Genomic DNA, 23666 nt, shown 5'->3' with positions numbered 1-23666 from the left:
GCATCTCACATGCTGAGAGGCAGCTGCTTCTTTCCTGGGTGCCAGCTAGGACCTGCATCTGGCTCTACAGTGCATTAAGCTAAATGTGCTCTGTTTAGGGAGGATGCATTCTCTCCTGTCAAACTATTCTGCCTGCAACTTGAGTCTCCTTGGAAACTTGTCATTTTTTTAGTCTTTTAAGCCCACCTCCCAGAGAGCATGGCAATTTTAAGTATTTAGATATATAGAAAGAATGATGTGATTAAAATTCTGAATTTTATTTTTCGTGTATGAGTTTTTTACTCCTTTGATTTAAGGAGTGATAGTAGCTAATTGGATTCTGGGCCAGGCTTGCATAGGCATCCGGGGGAAGGGACTGTAAATGAGCCTAGTTAGCCAGGAAATTGCACATTTAAATATAGATCTTGGTAGGGTCAGCAGAACACCCCAGGGGCAAATTAAGAACAAAATCTCTGCTGACGTGTTCATTTAGCTGCAGACATCGTAAAGGAAACAAAAAGGAAGCCTGGAAGTGAGGGGAGCAAGCTGAAGGGTAGGTGTCCCATCTGCTGTGTTTCTGTACTGTTGCAGGTCTCTCCCAGGCAGCAGGATCCTTGTCTTGTCCTCTGCGTTGGCTGCTGTAATGGCTGATTCCAAGAAGAAAGAACTGAATTGACTTTTTGGGGGCTGATTTCCCTAAAGGATGTAAATCCATGGTTCACATAATGCCATAAGGCTGCTCTCACTCTTTTCAGCTTTGGCACAAATCATGGTGATAGAAAAATGAAATAAAATACCACCTTGTTTTCCCTATTTGGGTTAAGAGGGGACAGCTTTCTCTGTGAGGCTGCTGCTTGCTTCCCAAATTGATGAGTGGGATTCCTAGCCCTGTGGCATAGACCAATTTCCCTGAATTGGTATGCTGGGGAAGTAACTGTGGTTAGCGACAGGAGCCTTATTCACCTGAATAAAGACAGATCCTTACACTTGAATAATCCTTGACTGTAAGCCTGTAGTGCTCCTGAATTTGACTTGTGGGTGTTAGATTTCCAGCCCTGCTTGTCCCTTGATTCTTGTGTGGCTGGTGGGGTGTGCAGTGGAACTCACTTGCACTTCATTGTTTCACAGTCTGAACCAGTCCTTGACAATTTTATTTTCACCTTAAGGTTAAGATACATTGCTGCTGATGGGGATGAGAATGTGGAAGAGCAGTTCTCATTTCCTCTGGCTTCAGACAGAACACTCAGTGCTCTCTGGTTCTGATTTATCTCCCTGGGGCAGACAATGTGTTCAGGTAGATGGAGTTAGTCAGGGATTAGGTTTGATCCTAAATCCTTACCTCTTGGGGGCTAAGGGACTGTTGGCCTTTTAGGCTACCTGGAGTAAGATTTCACAAAAGCTGTGAGCCCCCAGAGGGGAAGTAGCAAGCTGCTTATCCCACCTTCTCTGCAGCTTTTCTGAGCTCAGTCTCCACATCATGCTCCCTGGGTGAGTTTCACAGGGCTGAATGGGGAGCTGTGTGGGCTGTGAATGCCCAGCCCTGCTTAGTTGTAAGGGCATGGGTGCCTTTAAGACCTGCTGGAGGGTTGTGTAACTGGGTGCTACTCACCTTGTAACTTAAAATGGCATGTGGAATGTACCTTAATGATAGAAATACTTGAAACCTTGAGCTTGAAGACAAATGAAACAAAGAAAGGAGCAAAACTGTTTGTTTGTTTGTTTTTTTTACTATGGGAGTGTAGTTCACTTACTAAGTGCTCAGTTAGCCATGGGTGCTATGTATTTTACAAACATCTTGAGAGTTCATACCTTAAAAGAGGGTCCTCTTATTTCACAGGGTTTTCTGTGCTGCTGTTCCTTAAATCTTGTACGGGCAGACTTAAGTCAGTTTATGCAGATGCCAGCTGGGGCTAGACTTCTGGGGGAGTCCCTTAAAAGCACATGCCTTTTGGGGATCATTTCTTAAGCTTTCTTTTTCAATACCTGCTTTGAACTGGAGTTAGCCTTCTAGTTAGTTTTAAAGCACTGAATGCAGTAGGGCAGTTAGCTCTATGTTAATTGGTGCTGTTGTCATGCTGTGGAGGAGTTGTAGTAACCTGGCCAAGTTTTCTCTCCTAGGCTCAATGCCTGCATGTCTAAAAGGGAAAACTAATTACAGTGTGAAACAAAGAGAACAGACTGGCCTAAAGGAAATGTCATTAAGTTTCTCCTCAGACCCTGGGTCAGCACATGTCAAATCACAGCTGCATCAATCTCTTAATTTCTTCCTCCTTCAATTTAAATTACCACCAAGTGATTTCTTGGAAGTGTAACTACATTTTATACTGCAAGAAGGGATTTAGAGAAAGCACAGACAGAATTCAAATATCGAAGCTTGGTCTGCAGTTATAGAAGCCAAACTGAGGACAGTTGTTTCCCTTTCCTTCTTGCTTTGTGCACATTTGTGTTGACATCCTGATGACCCTTTGTTGAGGTGTTTCTGGGGCGTGTGTGTGACCCAACTCTCTGAGAAGGGTACTGGAGATGTCTGTGTGGCTGGTAGATACAGCAAAAATAAAAAGTGCTTTCTGAGCAATGTGTCGAGCTGCTGACCCTCTTTCTTCACTTCTAAGCTGTTAATGTATGTTCCCCTCTACCTCCAAGCCTCTGCTATTGGTCCTCGTTGGAAACAGGAACTGGGATGAGGTGGACATAGGCCCTTTCCTGCATCTCAAATGTAGTGCTTACTGAGGAAGGAAGAACAGCCGTGAATCCATAATACAAATGTGTGGTTTCATCATTCATTGTTCTTTGCCATTCTTCAAGATGGGAGATCATGGTGTCAGTTGGAGCCACAAGGTGGGACCAGAACCATGGAAATCAGAGCTTGCTTTTTAAAAGAGTGTATTTCAGTTTCTTAACCTAGTTTCCTTCTGAAACCAGACCCTGTGTGAAAGGTGAACCATGTGTCTGCTGTGTGTCTGTCACTCCTGTCTCCTACCCTGCTGTGCATCAGCTTCTGGAGCCTTTGTCCTCCTGCACTCCAATACAGCCATTTAGGCTTCAGAGACTTGTTGTCAAGAGTTTTCATGGAAGTAGTTGGCTGGGTAGAGAGGGAAGGTGTTAAGATGAGAGCCTCCAGCAATTAGTTCTGCACCCCCTGAGCAAGCTGACTTGGTGCTGCTTCCCTCATCTTCAGTTTTTCTGGCTAGCTTCACTGTGCCCTTACTTCCCTTTGCCTACATGTGCTGCTCAGTCCTCAAGGCTCCTCGTGCAATGATCCTCTCTGTGGCTGAGTGGGGGGTGGTTGTGTGTCAGTGCTGGGCTGCTGCAAAGTCTCTGAGGAGCAGTGGTGCTGAGACATACAGATTCTGAGCCTCAGGGCTGCTGAATGTCCTTCAGAATGGAGCAGAGAGCTTGGGGAGACCAGCAGGCTGGGAGGTTTGGGGTTCAGGTAGTTTGTCTGTCCACAACCTAGTACAGGCATCCTAGGTTTCATCCTCCTAAGAAGTCTTTAGAGGATTGCCAGTAAGGCTAATGTGTGATGCCACACTGCTGTTCTTTTGCTGCACTAGTTATCTGATGTTAGTTGCCATCCTCTAGATAACTGGATTGCTGATTCTAAGACCATCTTTTCCTTTCATAATTCATGTGGAGAATTAATACAGAGATCTCTGAAACATGAAGCAGAGCCAAAGAGTATACTGAGTTGGAAGGGACTCACAAAGATGAGCATCCAACTCCTGGCTCCACAAAGGAACACTTGAAAATCAAACCATGCTTCTGAGAGCATCGTCCAAATGCTTCCTGAACTCTGGCCAGGTGGGTGCCATGGCTGCTGCCCTGGGGGGCCTCTTTTCAGCTGGAAAGAGGATTTTCAGCATTTCTTTCCTAAGGCTTCATCCTCCAGCCTTCCCTGAGCAGGCGGAGCTGAACTCTGTTGCACAGAGGGAAGATGATGTTGTTTGTTGAGGTCAGGATGAACTGAAGTGTCAGATACAGGCACAGATGCATCTGCCTGGGACCCCACTCCTGCTGAGGGAGTCAGTGGGGTATCAGTGTTCTAATGGACTGAGCAATTGCAGTTCAGCTTGGGTGCTTGTTAATAAAGAAAATAAAATCCATGAAAGAGATTTAATAACCGTGGAGAATAATTGTGAAGTACTTCAGAATATTAACCAATGGCTGAATGCATTTAATTAGCTTAATGAAGCTGGGTGGCTGTGTTCTTTTTTAATCAAACAGATGGGCAAAACATTATGCACAAAAAATGAGTTCTGAATACAATGAATGCATTTAATTAGCAAATAAAAGAGAAGAAAGGGTTTTGTTTTTCAACTTCAAGTGAGGGATGCTTCACTATTGAGTGCTCTCAAAAAAGCCTTAAGAGCTGTGGTTTCTCTCAAGCTCTAGATTGTTAAAACTTGTAATGGCTTGAGCTGGGAACCAGGTGCAGGTAGGTGAGTAGTGTGCTGGTGGCAGCAGTGCCTTGCTGGCCCCAGCAGAGCTGGTTTGCATGCTGTGATGGCATGGAGCTGTCAGCAGCTGCAGTTATGGGCTGGATCCCCAAGGACATACTCAGTAGCAGTAATGCTGCTTAACCTGCTGCTACAAAGCCTTTTACCTAAGTGTTTATGTGATCATGTCTGTTTTGCAGAAGGGGAAGGGGTGGAAATGGCAGATTGAGGTTAAGCAGTGAGGAGGCAAATTCAATGTCAAATGTCTGGTGCTGCTAAAGGTGCCCTTGGTATTCAGGGCACCAGGGGAACAGTGCTTGGAGGCCTTGCACAGAGGACACACAGCCCTGTCTGTAGTGCTTCTGGCCCACTGAAGGGGACCACTTGCTGCCCCTGGTTCCTCTGTCCTGGCTGTAGTGCTGGCTCCTGTCCACTTGTGCCTGTTGGAACAAAACTTCTGCCAGCTCTGTCCCAGGGCAGGTCCCAGTCTGCAGCTGGCTGTGCAGATTTGTTAGCCTGCTGCACCCACGTGTACACGCGTGCATCCTCGTGCACTCTTCTGCTAGTTTGTCTAACCAGCTTTCTTGTGCCATAGGAACCTGTTGCAAATTAATAACCTCCCTCTCCAGGCAGGAGACTCCCTTCCCTGTGAGCATCAGTGCTAATGTGGGTCTGTAATAGAGATATGACAGATCTACGTCTCACCAAGGCTGTGCGTGTTTACTCAAGCCTAATGTTAAAAGCTGAGCAAGCCTTTTTGATATTAAGCCTATAATAACACCTTGCAGCTAAAGAGTGTGTTTTTCCCCATCGGTGGATTACTCAGCTCTCTTTTTCTTTTGAGGGAGTGTTTAACAAAAGCAGAGACTTTCCCAGACTGTGTTTAATTAAACAGAGCTCAGAGATGTCTTTTCATTTTGGTGCTGTGACTATATTGCTTTCCAGCCTTATCTCTGGGGCAGGCAGAAATGGAGCGTGTGCTCTGCCTGTGGTCAGACCAGCCGTGTCTCCTGTCAGTCTGCCCCAATGGCCCAGCAGCATGCTGATCCCATGTCTGCGTGGGGACCTGCAGGCTCTGATTGCTCCTTGGTACTGAAGGGAGATGCAGTCCTTGTAGCAGCCTCCAAAGTTAAGCAGGTGCTGGAGTGGAACCGTTTGGAAGTTCCTTATTTCTGAGGGGATTTTTGTGAGCAGATGGTGATGTGCTCTGGTTTTGCTTATTATTGCAGATTATTTGCCAGCTAATTTTTGTGACTCAAGCTTTGGCCTGTAGACTGTTTAGAATCCTGGAGTCAGGTTTCTGGTAGAAATACTTGTGTTTGCAAATTTTCAAATCTGTTTCTGTGCCTGTTCCCTGATGTCACCATCAGCAGGAGATTTCTCCCTGGATCAGAGGCCCTCTGCTCTGCAGGAAAGGAGCAACTCTTGGAGCAGAACTTCCCTCCTGGTGACAGCATGAGAAGTGGCACTTCTGTACCCAGTTTTAAGTTTGTTTAATTTTAAAGCCTGTTAGGCTTGAAGTCCTAACCACAGCATCAGTGCTGTCATGCTGAGCTTCCCAAGGTCACACTGTTTTGTGTGGCACAGTACAGCAGCAGTCCTGCCACAGTGTGAGCTTTGTACAGGCAGTGCTGTTTTCACCCATGCAGGCCAGCAGCCAGAGGACTGGCCTGTAAACAGCTTACACCCATGGGTCCTGCAGCCACCTACCCATCTCTCCCTCTCCTGAAAAACTGCTATGACTTTTCTTTTGCTCATTTCTTGCCACCTCTCCCTTCTTTTAAAAAAAGAAAATCTCTCAGATGTCTCTGGAGAGCTGGCTCTGGTAGCTCCTTGACTGATTTATTCTAGTATTTTAACATTTACTGGATTTACATAACAGCCAAACAATCTGTTTCAGGAGTTTAATATAAACCTGACTCTAGTGAGTCACATTCATGTTAGCAATAATGCAAAGAAAGGCAGCTGGGGGAGTGAGGAGGTGACTTTTTCTAGGTTTCTGCACTGAAATATCTGGCTTCTTGAAATATCTCTGACTCCTTGTAGCTGCAAAGCTGTGCCAGCTCTCCTCCGCCATCAGGGACCTGTTCTGAAACTTTGGAAGGTCAGTAGGTGCATCGCATCAGCACTCCTGGCTGAGCTCGGGGGCTTTCCAAAGGTATCTGTGCAGTGCTGGTGTCCCAGCAGCTTCCCAGCTGCATCGGGTGTGAGGTGCCAGGTGAGCAGGGTTTGTTCATCAGGGCTGCAGAAGGGAGATCCATCAGGGTGATTAACAGAAGGGATTCCTACAGTGTGGTGTGTAATCTGCTGCTTCGAGTCCTGTCCAGATAGAATGATTTTGGAACTCCCCATTTCCTTTTGCGTAGCTGTACGTATTCAGAAACCCCTTGGAGCACTACTGCAGGCAGTCAGACCCTCCTTGCTCCTGAGGTGTGTGTGCTGGTGGGACTGTACTATTGTCAGGTAAAACAGATCCTCAAATTGTATTGTCTCTTATGAAAATTCTCAGCAAAAGATGCAGGAATGGAATTGCTGGGTTTGTGTTTGCATCACTGCCTGTGTTAGAGCTGGCTGTTCTGGCAAGCGAGCACTTCTTGCCCTGCAGCTTGCCTATTTGGATTCTTTTCTTTAGAACAGAAAATAAATGCTAGCTGATGAGATCCATTACAGCACTAATTTTAGAGCATGCCAAACACTAGGAAATTGTTTTCACCCTTCAGTCTCATTTCTCTTTTCCCAACCCCTTCTCACTTCATGAAAACTGCCTTTGTCGTTCTTCTAAATGGCTGGTGACATCCTGCTCACTGTTATCTTCAGGCATTCTCCTTCCAGCCCTTTTCTGATGCTGCTTCACTCCACCACTCGACGCTGCTGTTACAAAAAGCTGCCTGTGGCTGCCGGCAGCTGCGATGCAGCAAGGAGCCCTTCCATGGAGCCTGGGGCAGCTTGTGCAACATGCCAGCAAGTCTGGGGGGAGCAGGGGAGGCAGCTTCTGAGTGGAATTTCTTATCCTTGGGCATCTGTGGCTCTGTAAGTCTTTCCAGTCACACCCCAGTTTGCTTTCCCTATGAGCAAGAGGGAAAATATAAATTTTCCTTTGGTGTGCTGAAAAGTTTAGGTAGCAGTCCCATAGATTCAGCATTTCTCCTTGGCACTGATGAAACTTGAGTCATTGCTCAAGAGGATGGAACAGGCAGTGAGGGAAATTCAGTTGGGAACTGAAATACTTGATCAATGCCAGAGGTAACAATAGTGCACAAAAGCCTAGATCTAAAACATGATTGCTTTTGTCAGCTGGAAGCTTGCACTGGCTTGAGAAGAGCCTGGATGTTTAACTTGCTGTCTCAATTGAAAGGTGTCTGTGGATACCACTGCTTCCTTTAGCACTGCCTCTTGCTTACAGTGTTTAGCAGAGCCTGATAGTGCTCTAGATTAAAGCTGGTGGCAAAAGTCCAATGGTTTCAACCCATCCAATTTTCAGAGGCTCTCTGGAATATGTTTTTTCGTGGGTTTGGCAACCAGATACGCCTGTCAGCTGCTGCTGCAGCCATTAGCAGACAGATTCCTCTAAGACTTGGTGCCTGCCCTGGAGGGACCAGTGAAAATCTGCCATCTCCTGCCCCATCTCCCCAACCCTTATCTTGCCTGCAGGATGCCGTTGGCTGCTATGTCCCTCAGAGAGCTTTCCCTTGCTTTTCTTGCTGGAGTCTGATGGGAAAAACTCCCTGCTCTTAGCAATTATTTCATGCCTTTCCTGGGTGTGCTCTGAGCCCCATGGTTGCTCAGAAGTGTCAGCCTGCAGGAATTCAGCAGGCGAAGGTCTTCATAGTCAGCCTTTGTGAATGTGGCTGAGATAAACCCTTTACTGAACTAAATGTGGTAACAGCTAATCCCTTGGAAACAGTCACCTGGGCCCTGCCTGATGAAAAGAGGCTTTGCTGCTCTGATTAACAGCACTGGCAAGAACATTAACTCACTTTTTATTTGGAAATGAAAAGTACCTCTCCAGTTACTCTCCAGAGTTCAAGGGATTAGGTTCCAGCTGGAATATTAAGGTACGTTTTTTTGCATCTTCCTTCTAAATCTGTAGCTTCAAAAGGCCAGTCAGCCTGATGGGAGACTGCTGCTGCATGTACCCATGCCCTGGTAGAGGGGATCTGCTGCAGTGCAGCAGGCTGGGAACGCTGAGGAGTGCTCCTAGGAGCAGGGTGCATCTGTCTGCCTGTGCCAGCGTGTTCTCCTGGGAGCCAGGGCTCAGCATTGTGAGTGAGCCCTGCTGGAATGGCCGGGCACTGCCTGAAGGGTTGAAGCTTGTCTGATCCTTGCAGAGAGCCAAATGCAATGACCATTTCCAGTTTGTTCTTTAGCAAGTGCTGGAGGCCATGGAGAGCACGGTGCTATTGCAAAGGCCTTAACAACTCTGCTTTATTTTCTAGGCATGATTTGCATTGGTGTTTTTTTTTTTTTTTTTTTTAAAGCACAACTTTTGCTTTCAAAATCTTGTGCTAGAAATTCTATCTGCATTGAAAACAAAACTCCTGTATTTCAGTGAATGCCACTTCAGGCTGTTTTGAGGCTGGGCTTTTATCTTGGTGCTGGTTTCCACGAGGCTGCATGCACAGCTGCTGAGCCTCTGCCCTGGCAGCTCTCTGTATGGTTCACCAGCAGGCTGAAGGGATTAAAACTGGCGTATAAAATATTTGTCTTTAGAATAATAAACTGAGAAAAGAAATAAATGCTTGTATGAAGTATTTGTTGTTCAGAGCAGGTTTGAGTATTTAAAACACTTCCAAAATCCTTTTGCCTTTCAACCTGTGTTTCTCCTACTGAAATTCTATTTTAAGTAAATAGCACAAAGTTACCTTAGGAAAGAAAAACACTGCTGTTCAAAGCGTGCTGTACTGGTTAGGTATTTATGGGAGATGCTCAGGAAATGAACAAATACACTTGAAGGTATATGTATTATTTATTATTGCACCTGATTAATTACCACTTCTTGGTTGTTCTGGCTCTGTGTTCTCCCAAGCAGTGCTCTGGCAATGTATGTGCTGGCACTTGTTCCAGTTAAACATTGCTGGAGATGAAAGTACAGCTGTTGATCTGTGGGAATTGGGAGTCTGGGTGAGGGTGGGTGAGCTGTGCAGCAGACGGGAGCTCTGAGAAGCCTGATGACAGCTCAGCTCTACCAGCTGCAGTCTGAGGGGCTGCTGAGCCCATTCTGGGGAGGGCAGCAAGGTGTGGTGAACGTGTCTGACTTTGTGTGATGAAGTAGTGACAGCAGGAGTAAAGCCTGATTCTCAAGCATCAGACTGCCAGCAGGAACTCAGGCTTCTTGTCTCTGCAGGAGTATGGAGTGGAGAAGTCCAGAGTAATTGCTTGAAAGGAGGAGGTGGCTCTTGCCTGACCCAAACTGTTCTCACTCCATGGGCTTGTATTGCATGCCACGCAGCTACTTGTCTGCTCCACGCCCTCTGCAGGCTCACTGCCAGGTGCTGCAGTAAGACGATGCAGCACCATCTCCCTTCCTGCCTGTGCTCCCAGGGTGGGACTGGGAACCCTCTTTATTTATTTCAAGGCCCACCTGACATACTGTGTGAGTGAAGCAAGTATCCCATCTGGCAGTTTCTCCACAAGTAAGATGAGTTTCTAAGCACCTGCTTATCTTAATGAGACCCAAGCAAAGGAAGTGTGTTTTGAGGTACTTATTTAATTTCAGTCTGCACATCTGGAGGAATAATCCTGTTAAATTCCACTGGAGAGGTGGTATGACTCTGTCTGCCTTCTGCAGAGGCACACAGGTGTGCTTGGCATGCTGTTTGAGACTGAGTGACCTGATACAGTGATATGGTGATAGAGCAGTTTTGCAGTGCAGCCAAGCAGATATTATGTTCAATTGCAGTGGGAAGAATGCCCTTCCCTTGCTATTCCTAGCATAACGTGAGGTGGGCCCTTTTCTCCAGCATCAAACAGCTGTGTCTGAGCTGCCCTGTAGAGATGCAAAAAGTTTGCAGAATGCTGCAATCAGAAAAGTTCCATAACCAAATGACTCCTCTGGGGGAGAGGAGTGAGGGGGCCTGCAGGGAGTCATGAGAGAGATGTAGGAACATGCTTTTTATGGGTTTTTGATGCAGAGGCGGCAGCATCGTATTTAATTCTAAGCTGGGAGTTTCTTGGGAATGCACGATTGACACCCAGTAAGAAGAGCAGGATGTTGTTTCTCATCAGGTTGGCATTCCTGCTCTCCATTTACCTGCCAGCACTCCTGTGGAGACTCCTCTCTTTGGATGCCTTTAACCCATCTCCCACTAAACTTCCCTGCAGCCTCACCCAGCATCCCGGAGCCAGCAGCACTCAGGGACCCAGCAACTTCAGTTTGTTTCTCTTCAGCTGGTTTGCCTTAGTTGCACTTGGGCTTCTTTTTCTCAGCTGTTCTTCTATATCGGCAGGCAGGAGCCTCCTGGGTTTACGTTGGCCTGTGGCTCGTTCCTCCCCAAGTGCACTGGAGTCAGCCAGCCTTGCTCAGGAGAGGAAGGACAGGTTGGTTGGTTGTTATAGAAAGGGCCATTAAGAGTTTTGTTTTGCTGAAGGATAAACTTCAGCCCAATTCTTCCTCTTGGCCCCGTCCCCTTAATTAAGAGTGTGTTAAAAGCTGTGAGCCTGAGCAGTCTCACTGCAAAGTAAACCAAGAGCATGGGATTTAGGTGAGTCTTGTTATTGCTGAACAAGGCTTATACTAATAACTGCAATAGAGATTGAACCCAATCCCTGATGAGCTTTCTGGGAATCTGATTCATCTGTTGAACAATGGATTGGAGTTTTTTGTTTTGATCTTATTAAAGAGAGTTAAATTTTTGTCCCTTTCAGAATAGCTGTGGCTCATGAAATACTGCTTGTGCTTTCCTAATTGGCTTCAGGTTTATCTGTGTCTATTATGTTACAGTTTTGCAGGAGCATCCGTCACCATAGCATCAGAATGTTTCCTATGCCAAAAGCACTTGATAAGTACATACATAAATGTGCATGCATACTTTTTTTTTGTCTTGTGGAAAGTGGGAAGATATTCTTCTGGAAGACTGTTTTTGCATGATTATATTCCCCAAATAGCTAGCTCTGCTAATAGCCCTTTTCAGCTCATGCTGGTTATGGCTCTGGTCCACATGCCATTGTAGAAGGAGGTGTCTTTCCACTGAGCTTTATGCCAGAACCTGTACAAGCAGAGTTTTACTTTTCCGTTATTCATGGTTAATGTCACGGGGCAGCAGTTCAGTAGTGCTGGACAAAGACAACAACAGAGCTGGGCTCAAAATCTTCTCGTCTGAAGGTCAAGATAGTCAAGTTATGGCAAGGGGAGGAGGGAAATCAGCAGCCCTGTGGTGGGGAACGAGTATAAGTGTCAGCCACTGGTGTGTCCCCTGGGTAGGCCACAAATGCTCTGCCTTGCTTGGACTTTCTGAAACATACAGCAGCAGTGCAGAGAAGCACGACACTTAATGTGAAGATGCAGATGTTTAAAGGCTGTGTGGCACAGAAGGCACTGTGGTGTAGAGCTGGGTGAACCAGGCTACTCAGCCTTTGCTGTCAGAAAAGTTCTACTGTCTGCAGCAAAGGCTTCCTATCTCCGTTTCACCTTTGATTGCAGTTGGTGATTGCTTTTCATGTATGAATGCTTGTAAAAATGGAGCTCCCAAAACAGACATGAACTGTTTATATGTATTAATGACTTCAGAAGCTCTGGTTGTTTAAAATTGGAGTGATGAAGTTGCACTGGAAGCACTCTGTGGAGCAGATCCAGAGCCAGTGGCAGGACAGCATGATGACAGATGCATCCAGCTCTGTCCTTGGGGAGTTTTGTCATTGCTGACTTTACTGGTGTGCTAATGGTGAGGTGGGAAGGAGTCTTACAGGGGTGAGAAATGTGTGTGAAGTGTGTAACCTCCCTGGGACTTGTGCTGCTGCAGAGCTGAGGGTCAGCAGTATCTCACTGGAAATTTCCATCTGGAACAGGATTAAACCCTTAGCCTGAAACCATGGGCTTGTAATGGCTGAGTCTCTATGAGCTGCTTGATTCTGAGTATTTTCCTAGCGATCGCTTCCTTCCACCAGTCTTCTGGGAATTCAGCAGCCAGGAAAGAGAGCTCCATCAGTGTCAGTGATCCTGGCAGCAGGCCTGCTTTGCCTGCTGGTTGGACTCAAACAGCTGCAGGAGTATTTCCAGGGATGTGAGACTGTCCTGGTATCTGTGCAACACACTCCCAGAGAAAGTGATTAAGGTGCCCTGATACAACTAAGCTCATTTCTTCGCCACTTTCTCTACCCACAGAGTGCAACTGCTTATTTGCTGAGAAGATCAGTCCTTTGGGTTTGCTTTTCACTGCAGCCTACATATGTTCCAAGTGCAGTGGTGGTGCGCTAGCTTGCAGTCTTCTAGCAGTCAGTGAGTGCTGCTGCTGTGGCTGGGGAGCTGAAGGTGGCTGGTAAGGTCCTGCTGCTGAATTGGTGATCTAGAGAGTGGCTTGGATGGCAACAAACAGAGCAGTTATCCCATCAGGGAGCAAATGCATCTCATGATGCTATAACCGTGGCGTAAGAGCTGATCATTACCCTTTATTTTGAAGGATGCCTTTAGTATGGGAGATGTGTAGTTTGTAGTAGTATGAAATGCATTTGCATTGGAGCTGCTGTGCACTTCCTGAAGTCTGTTGTTTTTTTTCCCCTCACCCTCTTTTTCATGGTATGACGTCCATGGAGAGCAATTGGTGACTGTGGGGTCTGGGTGGGATCTAGGTGATCCAGCTGCTGGACTTGGCTTTGAGTGGGATCTGAGTTGTCAGTCCTGAAACCCTCAGTCTGAGTCCTTAGGGGGTGCATTTTGAGCCACCTGCAGCATTAGTGCTGTTGGCTGTAAGGATGCTGAAAACCAGGTTGTCTCTCCCTAAACTTGTACCTGCAGAGTTGTGTTGTGATCACTGGATTTAGCGCTAGCGAGGTTTTCCTCTGTGCCAAAGGGGAAAATGAAGGTGAAATGGCCTCGGCTCCATGAGGAAAGCCTGTGTGTGTTGTTGACTGTTAATATCATTAGTCCAGCACGTGCAAATTGTGAATTCACTCTTCAGTTAGAAACCTCTATTCTTCTATATTCCTTTATAGGTAAACTCATATGCTGACGGCCAGTGATGTGAAAACCCTGGCTGCATTCATCTGGGAGCCCATTAAATGTTTCAAAAAACCTAAACTTTGTGTGTTCCTGAATGGCAGGGGAACTGAATATGGCCAGATCCTTGGTCATAAAATTTAGTTTGACAGTAGTGTGGTGAAGAACAACTGAAATAATTTCTGTGAACTTATTCCACTTACTGTAGGTTTTTTTTTTTTTTGTGCTGTGCTAATTGAACATGGAGAAATTAGCAGCTGCAGAGAAAGGCTGTGCACTGGGCTGTGAAGCAGAACAGACTCATTGCTTCTGTCAGCATGGGGTGCCTGGCTGTTGGCTGGGCACGTTTTGCAGCTGCTTTATGTGCGGCCGTTGGTGCTGGGGCAGCTGTGTGACCTTTGGGAGAGGGACCAGACCTGCTGACTGATGTTCTTGCCTGCATTTTAGGGAGAGGGCACGTGGACTGTGTGCCCTAGGCATGCTTTCTGAGCTTAAGCCTGTAATTCTCAGACACCTACACCTCGAAGCTGTTTTCCTTCCTGTGAATGTGTACTACAGAACATTTGTGAAGGTGCATGCATTAATTTTGCAAGGTGCTTGGTTTCCTTTGGAATGGGGGAGTATTTAAGTACCCTATGTGACTTGACTTAATGCTTTTCCAGCTCATTTAAAAAAAAAAAAAAAAAAAACTGTTTTGAGAGCAGTGGAAGGATGTTGAAAGTTGGGCTGCAGCCTTGGCACCTGCCTGTGTAGCCCTGCTGGCTCTGAGATATGGGCTCGTTTGCATTTGCAGGGTGCTGAGCTGAAAGAAAGGCTGATGCCAGCAGTCTGTGTGACTTAACAAGTGCTAGCTGAGCGTGGAGGCAATTCCAAAGTTGGTTTTTCAGAACAGTTTAAATGTGAGCTCACACATGGTTTTTCTCCACTCTTTCATCAAGGAGTTTCCTAGCAGCGTTGTCTACCTTAGCGTGACAAGATCAGCCGCAATTACACTGGTGTCTGAAATGGGAGCCCCTTCCTGACCTTAGAGTGCTGCTGCATTAACAGAGAAAATAGACAAGTGATTTAGGTAACAAAATGATTTGCATTTGGTCATGAGTTGAATGAGACTTCCAAAGCCAAAGTGCTTATTCATCAGATGACTCACATCTTAGTCACTGTAGAATAAAGTGCTTCTCTTTTTGGGTGCTCCCAAGAATGGCATGGGTAGAGATTAGCTTAAAATGTTCACCTCCCCCTTTGATCTTTTTTTTTTTTTAATATCTTAAAAAAGAATGATTGTGGGAGGGAATATAATGCAGTTAAGGCTGTTGGAAAGAACATGATGAGAGGTTCATCAAACAGAATTTGAAACAGCTCTGTCTGGCAATTAAGATATATCCCAAGAACTTAGCCTGGATTTTATAGCAGTACTTTAATTTATTTCGCTGTTTGTTTCCTGGTCAGGCACAGTGATCTCATGCTTCTAAGCTTGAGGTTAGGGCTTTGTTCTCAGGGTACATGAGTGTCCACATTCTGGGTAAGTGCAAGTCTGATCCTATTCTCAAATCCCCGTGCCACCAGCAGTACATTAAAGTGTGTTTAGCTGGAAGCTGTACTTCGAAACACTCTTGAGATTGCTGTGCAAATAAAGCCTTGCTATTCTCAACTTTCTGTTTGTGACTGCATTTCTTTTACTAGAATATTGAAGAAGTTGACTTGAAACCTGATTGTTCAGAGATGTGTGCGTGTTTAAGCAAGTGAACAGAGTATCTGAGAACCTGGGGGAACAAACGAAGTTCCTTTAGATAAAGCTGGCAGTGGATTACATATATAGCAAATAAGCTGAGGTTTTCCCTTTTTCCCTCCAATCTTTCATCATCCTTCTAATATCACAGTCACCGTACAACAGACACAACAAAGGCCACTTCTCATCCAACAGACAGGCTTTGAGTGGCACGTGGTGATCTCTGCTTCTCACTCAACCTGCACAACTGGGTAGTAGCCCATGTGGGAGCTCTGTACAGGGGCTGACGTGGGGTGTTGCTGACAGATTAGGCATAGGCTTTGCTAAGCTGGATGTGGTTAAACTCTTATCAGTATGTCAGAGATCAAAAAAGAGGATGCACTGTCAAAACCAGGTCACTAATCACAGCCCTGGTGCAGACGTTTTGTTTTCTATCAGGAATGATGTGGTGATGGTATTTAAAAAAGAAAAAAAAAAATTCTGACATTAGATCTACTTTTAGAACGGTGTGTTCAGCTGTAGGAGGAATAAAAGGGCAAATAAAGTAGCCAGAGATTTGTCATCAGAAATCTGGGGTTCTCTTACTGGCTTTAATGAAGCCAGGCTGTCTGGCCATAGCTCTTCTCTCTGAATGTTCTCTTGGCCTTGGGGGAATAGGCAACATGTGTAGAATGTGGATAGGTCACAGCAGGTAGTAGGAAATGAGGATTTCCCAGTGAAATGCATTAGGCTACAGTTTCAAAATCGGGAAGCTGAAGGATGGGGTTCTGCTGCTAACAACCGGTAAAAGGAAAGCCAAGAATAGTTTTCTAATGAGTGTCTTTTTTCAAGTATTAGGGAATAATTCACAGGCCTGTAGGTCTCTGTAATTGTCTCAGCCGGATCTCCTGGGTTACAGGCATGAACCACTTCACCAGCAGTCATTTTAACAGAATTCAAGTAAAGTGGAATTTATTACTTGCTCATTGTGCTCTCCACTTTGTTTTGCATTTTTAATTCCAAGAGTAGTTTCTTTGTGTTCTGTTTTCTGACCTAACTAATTTGCAAAACTATTGCTAAACCTCAAAGGCAATATATAATTATGAGATAATATATGATAATGATGGTAATAATAAAGGCAAATGTTAGCTGTTTGGTGTTGGTACTGCACAGAAAACCTTCCAAGTGAGGTTTACTTCACTTGCAGAGAATGCAGATAGAGCTGCAGATAAAAGCTGCCTCCAGGCGTGGATTTATTTGTATTTCTGTTGAGTGGTTGTTTGGTGATATTGGGTGTTTGTGGTATGCCCTTCCAAAAGGGAGTGTGTGCCTCCCAGATGTCAACAAGCAATTAGTGGGCATGGGAGAACACCTCGCTCCCTGTTTCCAGGTGTGGGGAAACACTTCTTTTGGACCCCAGCAGTTGTAAAGCAAACAAACAGTACTAAAGGGCTGGAGTGGGATGGCAAAAGAAACAGGGCAGGAACTGCTGGAGCATCTTCAGCGTATGGGTGGTATCAGTGATTTTTGGAAGACTAGAGTCCAGGTGTAGCTGATCTGAGTAACCAGGTGAGCTCTTCACACAGTGCTCTGCTGCCCCATGCTTGATGTGCATCCGTTCTCCCCACATCTTGTGTGCACAGCTGCAAGCTCCTTGGATTCAGCCCAGCCCTGCTGCTGTGGTGTGTGTTACACAGGCAGTGCCAGCAGCAGAGCTCTGGTGCTACAGTGAACCTTCACTCGCTGCACATGGGCACGAGGCTCAAGGTGGCTGTTGGCTGTGTGTCACATCTTGCACAGGCAGCCTGTGCAGGTGGAGTGAGGAAACCTGGACAGAGGTAGCTCCATTTGAGGGGGTGGATGTAATGAGAATTATTTCCATTGCTTCTTCACCATGAGTCCTCCTATCCTAACGAACAGCTGTAAATGCAAATGTGGGAGAAAATAATGTTGTCTGTCCTGGGAAAGAAATGCTGGGCCAGCTCTGTGGTCGGGCATCTCATTTTGATATGATCAAACACATTGATCCAGACACTTGCATGAATCTATTTCCACGTTTTTCTGGCTGAGTTGTTCATTGTTTTGCATGTGAATGTTGTTCCTTCTGATGTCCTAGGATTGTAGTTAAGGTTCAAATATGCACGTAAGTGTTTTGCTGTAATAGAGCTGCTATCTGCATTGCAGAGACAAGCAGTGTGTGGTGAAACTTGGTGGCAGTGCCCAGACTAATTGCTCTGAGATGCATCCTGGAAGGTGCTGAACACCCTGGCCGGGAGCCAGCAAGGCTTTTAAACACACTTTCCTTTTTCTCCATGTTGTTAGCAGTCTTGTTATTTGATTTCTCTTCATCAGCAACTGGAGAAGGATACCTGAGTAGCTGGAGCTGTGTAATTCATCTCCCAGTGATACCCTGACCTGTACTGCAGGAAGATCTCCTGGGGCCTGTGTAGCTGACAGAGGCAGGTATTGCTGCTGTTGTCTGGGTCTGTTGGCTTTCAGTCTTCTTGCTTCTGTGCTCCTTTGCTAGTGGTAGGGCAGGCCATGCTGCCAAGTAGCGGTCAGGCTGCATTTGCAAACCGCATTCCATGTTTCCACCTGTCTGTGCTTGCTATTAAACTTCACTGTTTATTTCCTTCCTCTCCTTTTGACCTGTATTTGTTTTCCCTTGCCGTAATCTTTGGAGGCAAACTGCCAAATTCAGGTTGTGTTTTTAAGTGGCATTGCCTATGATGGAGCCCAGGACAAGAGGTTTGGGGTCTGCTGGCTCATGGAGCTTTCAGGGTGTTGTTCTTTAGCTTTGCCTGCTGTGTGCGTGAAATGATGGCCCCAGAAGGAAGGAGATTGCAACTCTGCCAAAAGAAAGCTCCTTGCATTTTGCCATCGCTGTCAGCTCTGTCCCTGCTTTTCCTATGGTGGCAATTCCTCTGTAGCTCAGCGTGTCTCTTTAGCCAGGAGCAGTGCCTGGGCTGTGGAGCAAAGCGTCTTCTCCTTCCAGCTGCTAGCAAGAGGGCTAAGAGCTTCCCTGACTTTTGTCTCAGGGTATCTGGTGGTGGAGGCTCCTGAGAGCCTGAAGTGTCTCAGGCTTTCCTGAACCCAGCTTCAGGCTTGAGGTAATTTGCAGAAGGGATCAGGCATTCAGGTTGCTGAGCTCTATAGAGAACAAGAATGGCTGTGTTGGCCCAGCAAGTGGAGGAAGCTGCTGTCAAAAGCTCCTCTCAGAAAGGAGCATCTCTGTACAAGCAGCTTTATTCCATGCCCTTCTCTGCTACCTGCTTATTTGATAGCCAAAAATGTGCTTTCTGCTGTTCTTCCTGCTGCAAATCTGTGGAGTTGATGGTGCTGAGGGATGGATTCAGATCTTTAGAAAGGATCTGGCTGGTTGGATATAGCTTGTGGTGCTTGTCCTGAGCCACAGAAAATGGGGACGGTGCTTTGGTGTCCCAAGGCTGCTGGCACCCCAGCTGCAGTTGTCGTCAGTCTTGGGCTTGCTGTGCAGAACCAGAATCACTGAGGGGTGAATTAGGTGTCCCAGGTGGCATTTTCACACTCCTTTTTCCATATGAAGCTGCCCATGGAAAATTTCATTGGTACTTTGGTGTTTCAAGGCCTTTTTTGTGCTCTGGTGAAAGCCTACATTCCTGGAATGGCATTGCAGGGACCCGAAAGAATGGCTTTCTGCTGAGCAGCTCGCTTTGTGCCTCACTGGATAATCTCCAGTCATCGACCTTGGGGTTTTGAAAGTGCGTTTGACTTAAAGAGCTAAAGCTGAAGGCTTCAAAGGAGTTGACAAACCTGCTACCCTTTAAATTTCCAGCAGTGTGGGCTGTGTGCTCTATCAGTGGTAGCTGCCATGGAGGTTACCTGGTTGTGACTCCTGTGGGATCTCTGCTGTCTGATCCCTGGAACCTGTTCGCCTCTCCACTTCTGCCTTTGATTTTGCACAGGTGAACTGGGGCCATGTTTTCAAGTCCTGGGCTTTCTAAAGATGTGAGGATTATCAGAAGATGGGAGTTGCTTGTGTGGAAGTACAGGAAAAAAACCTGAGCTCTGAATTTGAAGTCCAGCTGTCTTATAGCTGTCATTGTTTCTGTCTTGCTCTGTGTGGTTCTCCATTGCCTGATCTCTCACTTTGGGTCATGCAGATGTAGAGGGCTGGAGGCCTTCAGGCCATGGACAATGGGAGATATTTGTTGGGATAATTCCCCTAAGTAAAAACTTCAAAGAGATCATCTTGAATAGAAATCTCCACTCACATTTGGACTGCTGGGAAGAAGAAAACCTATTGTGTTCACTGCTGTACATTTACTGGCGATTGGTGATCCTAGAACAGCTGGAAAGTTATGTTCTTAAAAGTCTAGAAAGACTTTCCAGTGCGGATTTTCTCACAGAACTGAGCAACTCAGTATTCCTTCAGATCTCTCAAAGCTGAAAGCTTTTTCCTTAGCTGAGAGGAAGATAAGCCTCTTAAGACCAGCATGTAAAAATGTGAACTTGTTCTGTCTGGTGGCTTTTTCAGTTTATTGTGGATGCTTTTGAAACAGCACTAACTTCAGTGGTTGTCTGTGCTGGAAGATGTGGGGCTGGCAAACATATTGGATGCTGAGTTACTTGGCTGCTGTGTTGGTATGTACACTTTATGTGCACTTTCCCCAGTTCCACTTTGCTGTTCCTAAATGACACCAGTGTTGTTCTGGGATGATTTGCTTTTATATAATTAAATTCCTCCATATTGTGCAGCACTAGGAAGTCTGAGCATTCATGAGCATCTCGAAAGCAGAGTAAGCCATGGCAGTTGGTACAGCAAGATGTTGATGGGGGAGGAGGCAGGCAGGCACCCACCTCCTCAGCTGAGCCTGGGAAATGGACTGCAGAAAGCAATAAATTAAAGAGGAAGAAGGAAGCAGCCTGGAAGCGTGCAGGCTGTCTGTGCTGGGTGCCAGCATGCAGTGGTGAGCTCAGACACCGCTTTTGGAAAAGAAGCCTGTCTGCTCACTCTTGGGTTGTTTCTTCCCTCCTTCCTGTTTGTTTATTTCACCAGTGTACACTGCAGGCTCAGCCAAGGAAACAGAATACTGCTCAGACTCACAGGGCCTTACTATGGAATCTGTTCCAGGCAGGGGAATTCCGATAGAAATACAGTTGCAGCTGAGCTGGCATTTGTGGTTAGGAAACCCTCTGGTTTGCTTGTAACTGGAGTAGGTTTGAGGCAAAAGAAATCAAAGCAATGCAGCTTAACTTGTTTGTTTTTTTTTTTAACAAGACTCTGTACACACACACTGGTGTGAGGGCAGTGGTATGTTCTTTTTCTCTGCTCCTTTTTTCTGCAGCTTCTCAATTCAGTTGGGTAGAGGAGGAACCTTGGTGGATTTGAGATTCCTGAAGATGTGGTGAATGTTAGTAGCAGGTAGAGAAGAGGGCTGGAAGAAGGCTTCAGTCCCATGAGGTGCCCTCATGGGCATATGCTCCCTGACCTTGGCATCCATTGAGATGACAGAACAGCCTGGAGGAAAGCAAGCTACCTTGGTTACTTTGCTTGCACAACAACTTATTTATGCATATTTATGCATTTTTTTTCTCTGAAAAGAGATCTAGCCAACCTTGACAGCTCACTGGAAAGAGGAAACTCAAGCCTGGCAAGAAAATTTCCCTGCAATGCTCGTCCCATGCCTTTCCAGTTGGCAACGATAAGAGTGGGGGGATCTTTGCTGTGGGATAACCTACTGCTTTGTTACATAGTCCAGGGGACAGGGATCACTTCTGCTCTGGTGTATGGGACCTATATATGCCCTCAAAAGCTGGATTTTTACCCAGTGTTGCTGTAAATGAGGGCCCAAAAAGTATACTGAGATGAGTGCACTTCCTGCAAATAGCCATTGGGTGCACAAGACAGGCAAAGAGAGAGAGAAAACATGGGCCTGTTGTCCAGTGAAAGGACACAAAGGTGGGTTGTAGGCTTGGGTGAGGAGGAGATGAGACAGCTGTGATTGTTCAGCCTGGAAAAGAGAAGGCTCCAGGAGATACTCTCCATGTGTCTAAATGCCTCAGGGGAGGATATAGAAAGAAGACATCTGGATTCATCTCAGTGCAGTCAATCAAGAAGCAGTATACACAAGCTGCAATAAAGAGAACTCCATTTTTCATTCTGTTTCTCTTATTCCCCTCCTTCCTTTCTCTCCATAATATGTGAAATGCTTTCCATAGTTTGCTCATGCCGTGGGTCCATTTTGATGAGCTGTGTCCTGCTTTGCTGCACAGTCACCCAAAAGCACTTTTAGCAATTGCAGGGTTTTAGAGACAGGTTTGTTTTGTGCTCGGTTCTGCTTCCATGAGATCAAAGAGGATTTTGCCATTGTAGAGAGATAGAACTCACCTGTGGAGACTGATCTGCTGTTCAGCTCCTCTTGAATTCTTCATTTCAGCTTCACTGCATCTTCCTCTGTGGCAGTTTTGAAATATCATCATGGATTGCAGCAGCAGATGGCTCATCTAAGTCTAATTCTTTCCCGTAGAACAGCTTCTTTCTTTAACCTGCCATTTACCTTCACAGGGAAGAGACATTTGAAAAGTCATTATTGGAATGAAGACCCTAAATATTTAAGACTCCCTAACTGAGGTAGTTATTTTGCTCATGAATCAATTAGGTCTGGCTACTGCCTTGTTCATTAATAATTTTAAAATAACCTAACTCTTTCAAACTTCATGTAGTTGGACATTCTTGGTTAACTTTTTGAAGCACCCCCTCTCTGGCTGTTTAAATGCCACCTCCAGCAAGCTGTGCTCCCTGCCACTGCTGCCCCCTCACCAGGGAATCATGCTGCCTCCCAGCTGAGCAAGTGGCAATAACAATGACACTTCCTCCTCCCTGCTCAGCTTCAGCTCCAAGAGTGCTGTCCTTTGTTGCACAAATTCTGCATTGACCCTTCATCCTGTGCTTTTATGGCTTTTGGAAGAATGGAAGAAAGGATTGGGGTGTGCAGGTTCTGATGTGCAGGTCAGTGTTGGTTAAGTGCTGGACAGGAGCGTGCACAGGAGCAGCTTTGGAAGCCAGGTCTCCTCCGATATCAAGCTCTGTGAGTGGTTCACATATTCTTCAGACTGTGTGCCTATGAAATGAAGTCCAATTCTTCCATCCTGATGTCTGCAGGGTCTTTTGGTGGTAAGGCAAACAATCCCATGTGGTCACAGATGTGCTGGGACATCTGCTTGGTCATCCATTGTAACCAGACTCGTTGCTCTTCTCCCACACTGCCACCTCCATCCTTCGTAGCCACTGTGTCTGTGGATAACATCAGCCTGGTTCAGCAGCTAGGATCCTTTCCCTGCAAGTCTTTTATGTCACTTGTCACAAGGACAAGTGGGATTTGTTATAATCTGAGCTCAGGTTGTCTGCAGGGATGGTGTGGGTGCTGGGATGTGCCAGGTCACTCTGGGGATGCTACAGAGATGGTGAGTGGAAGTATTTATTCTGCAGCTGTGTGGGCTGAGTCACTCATTGACCATTCCCTGCATCTTCTTGGCTGTAACTTGCAAAATAAAACCACTTTTAATGCTCCTACACTGATAAACAGCTTTAAAAGACTCAAGCAGAAACAAATATAGTCCAGAATCAGTCTGATAACCAGTGTTGCTGAACCTCTGTCTGCTACAAAACACAGCATGAAACCTGCTGCATGAAAATGCTTACAGCATGGCCAGAATGTAGAATGGCATGAGTCCTCTGTGATTTCTTAGTGCTGTTCCCAACAATGCCATGGTTGAAATGTGAAAGTATTGCTGCACCCAGTAAAATCACGTCCTTGGCTCCTATTTTACCAGCCTTATCTGGATTGTTTCGTGTTCTGATATCACGCTTAGATGAATTTGGCACTCCTAAATGTTTCTTGCTACAGGAATTTCCTTAAGTAGAAACTTTGTCTTCAGAGTAATTTTTGGTTGATTATTGCTTATATATGCAATTAGTGTAATTGCATCTGCTTATGCAAATTTATTGAATCATATAATTAGAACATGGAGTGATGAAATATAATGCAGTTTGGAAAATCTTTTGTAAAACTTCCTGAGCTCAGTACCCTGTGCATGAGGTGGTTGTTATCTCTCATGCTGTGGCTGGTAGACTGGAGCTTTTAGTTCAGCATCGTATTTAGTTTCAAAACACAGTTAAAATGTGCTGCTAATTACTCCAACACTGATATCATTGTGCTCCTGGCCCAAAAGCATATTTTTAATATAGTATCAGGAAGCTGCTGCTGAGCTCAATCCTGCTGTCTGATGTCTGCATACGTACCTTGCGCCAGGAACAGAGAAGCAGCAGAGTTGTCTCCTTTGCTGAAGTGAAGAAGAGAAGGTCAGGGATGGAGCAGTTTGTCATTCTCATCATTTGTAGCTCCGGGGCTGA

General features: G+C 45.8%; 1 protein-coding gene across 5 annotated transcripts in view; it reads left to right on the top strand.

The window, feature by feature from the left end:
* CAMKK1 (calcium/calmodulin dependent protein kinase kinase 1) overlaps positions 1–23666 on the top strand; it is an 87853-nt gene that overhangs the window by 10068 nt on the left and 54119 nt on the right. The window contains exon 3 of one of the 5 annotated variants that reach the window (XM_048966811.1): positions 17624–17734. The exons of 3 other annotated variants lie outside the window; for them this stretch is intronic. The gene's annotated coding sequence lies outside the window, so the exon portion shown is untranslated. Of the gene's footprint in view, positions 1–6385; positions 6520–17623; positions 17735–23666 lie in introns of those variants that run through there. One more of the 5 variants, XM_048966813.1, reaches the window with a different exon arrangement.

This window comes from Lagopus muta, chromosome 20 (genome assembly GCF_023343835.1).
Source record: "Lagopus muta isolate bLagMut1 chromosome 20, bLagMut1 primary, whole genome shotgun sequence".
Taxonomy (NCBI): Eukaryota; Metazoa; Chordata; class Aves; order Galliformes; family Phasianidae; genus Lagopus; species Lagopus muta.
This window is presented reverse-complemented; position numbering and strand designations above follow the sequence as displayed.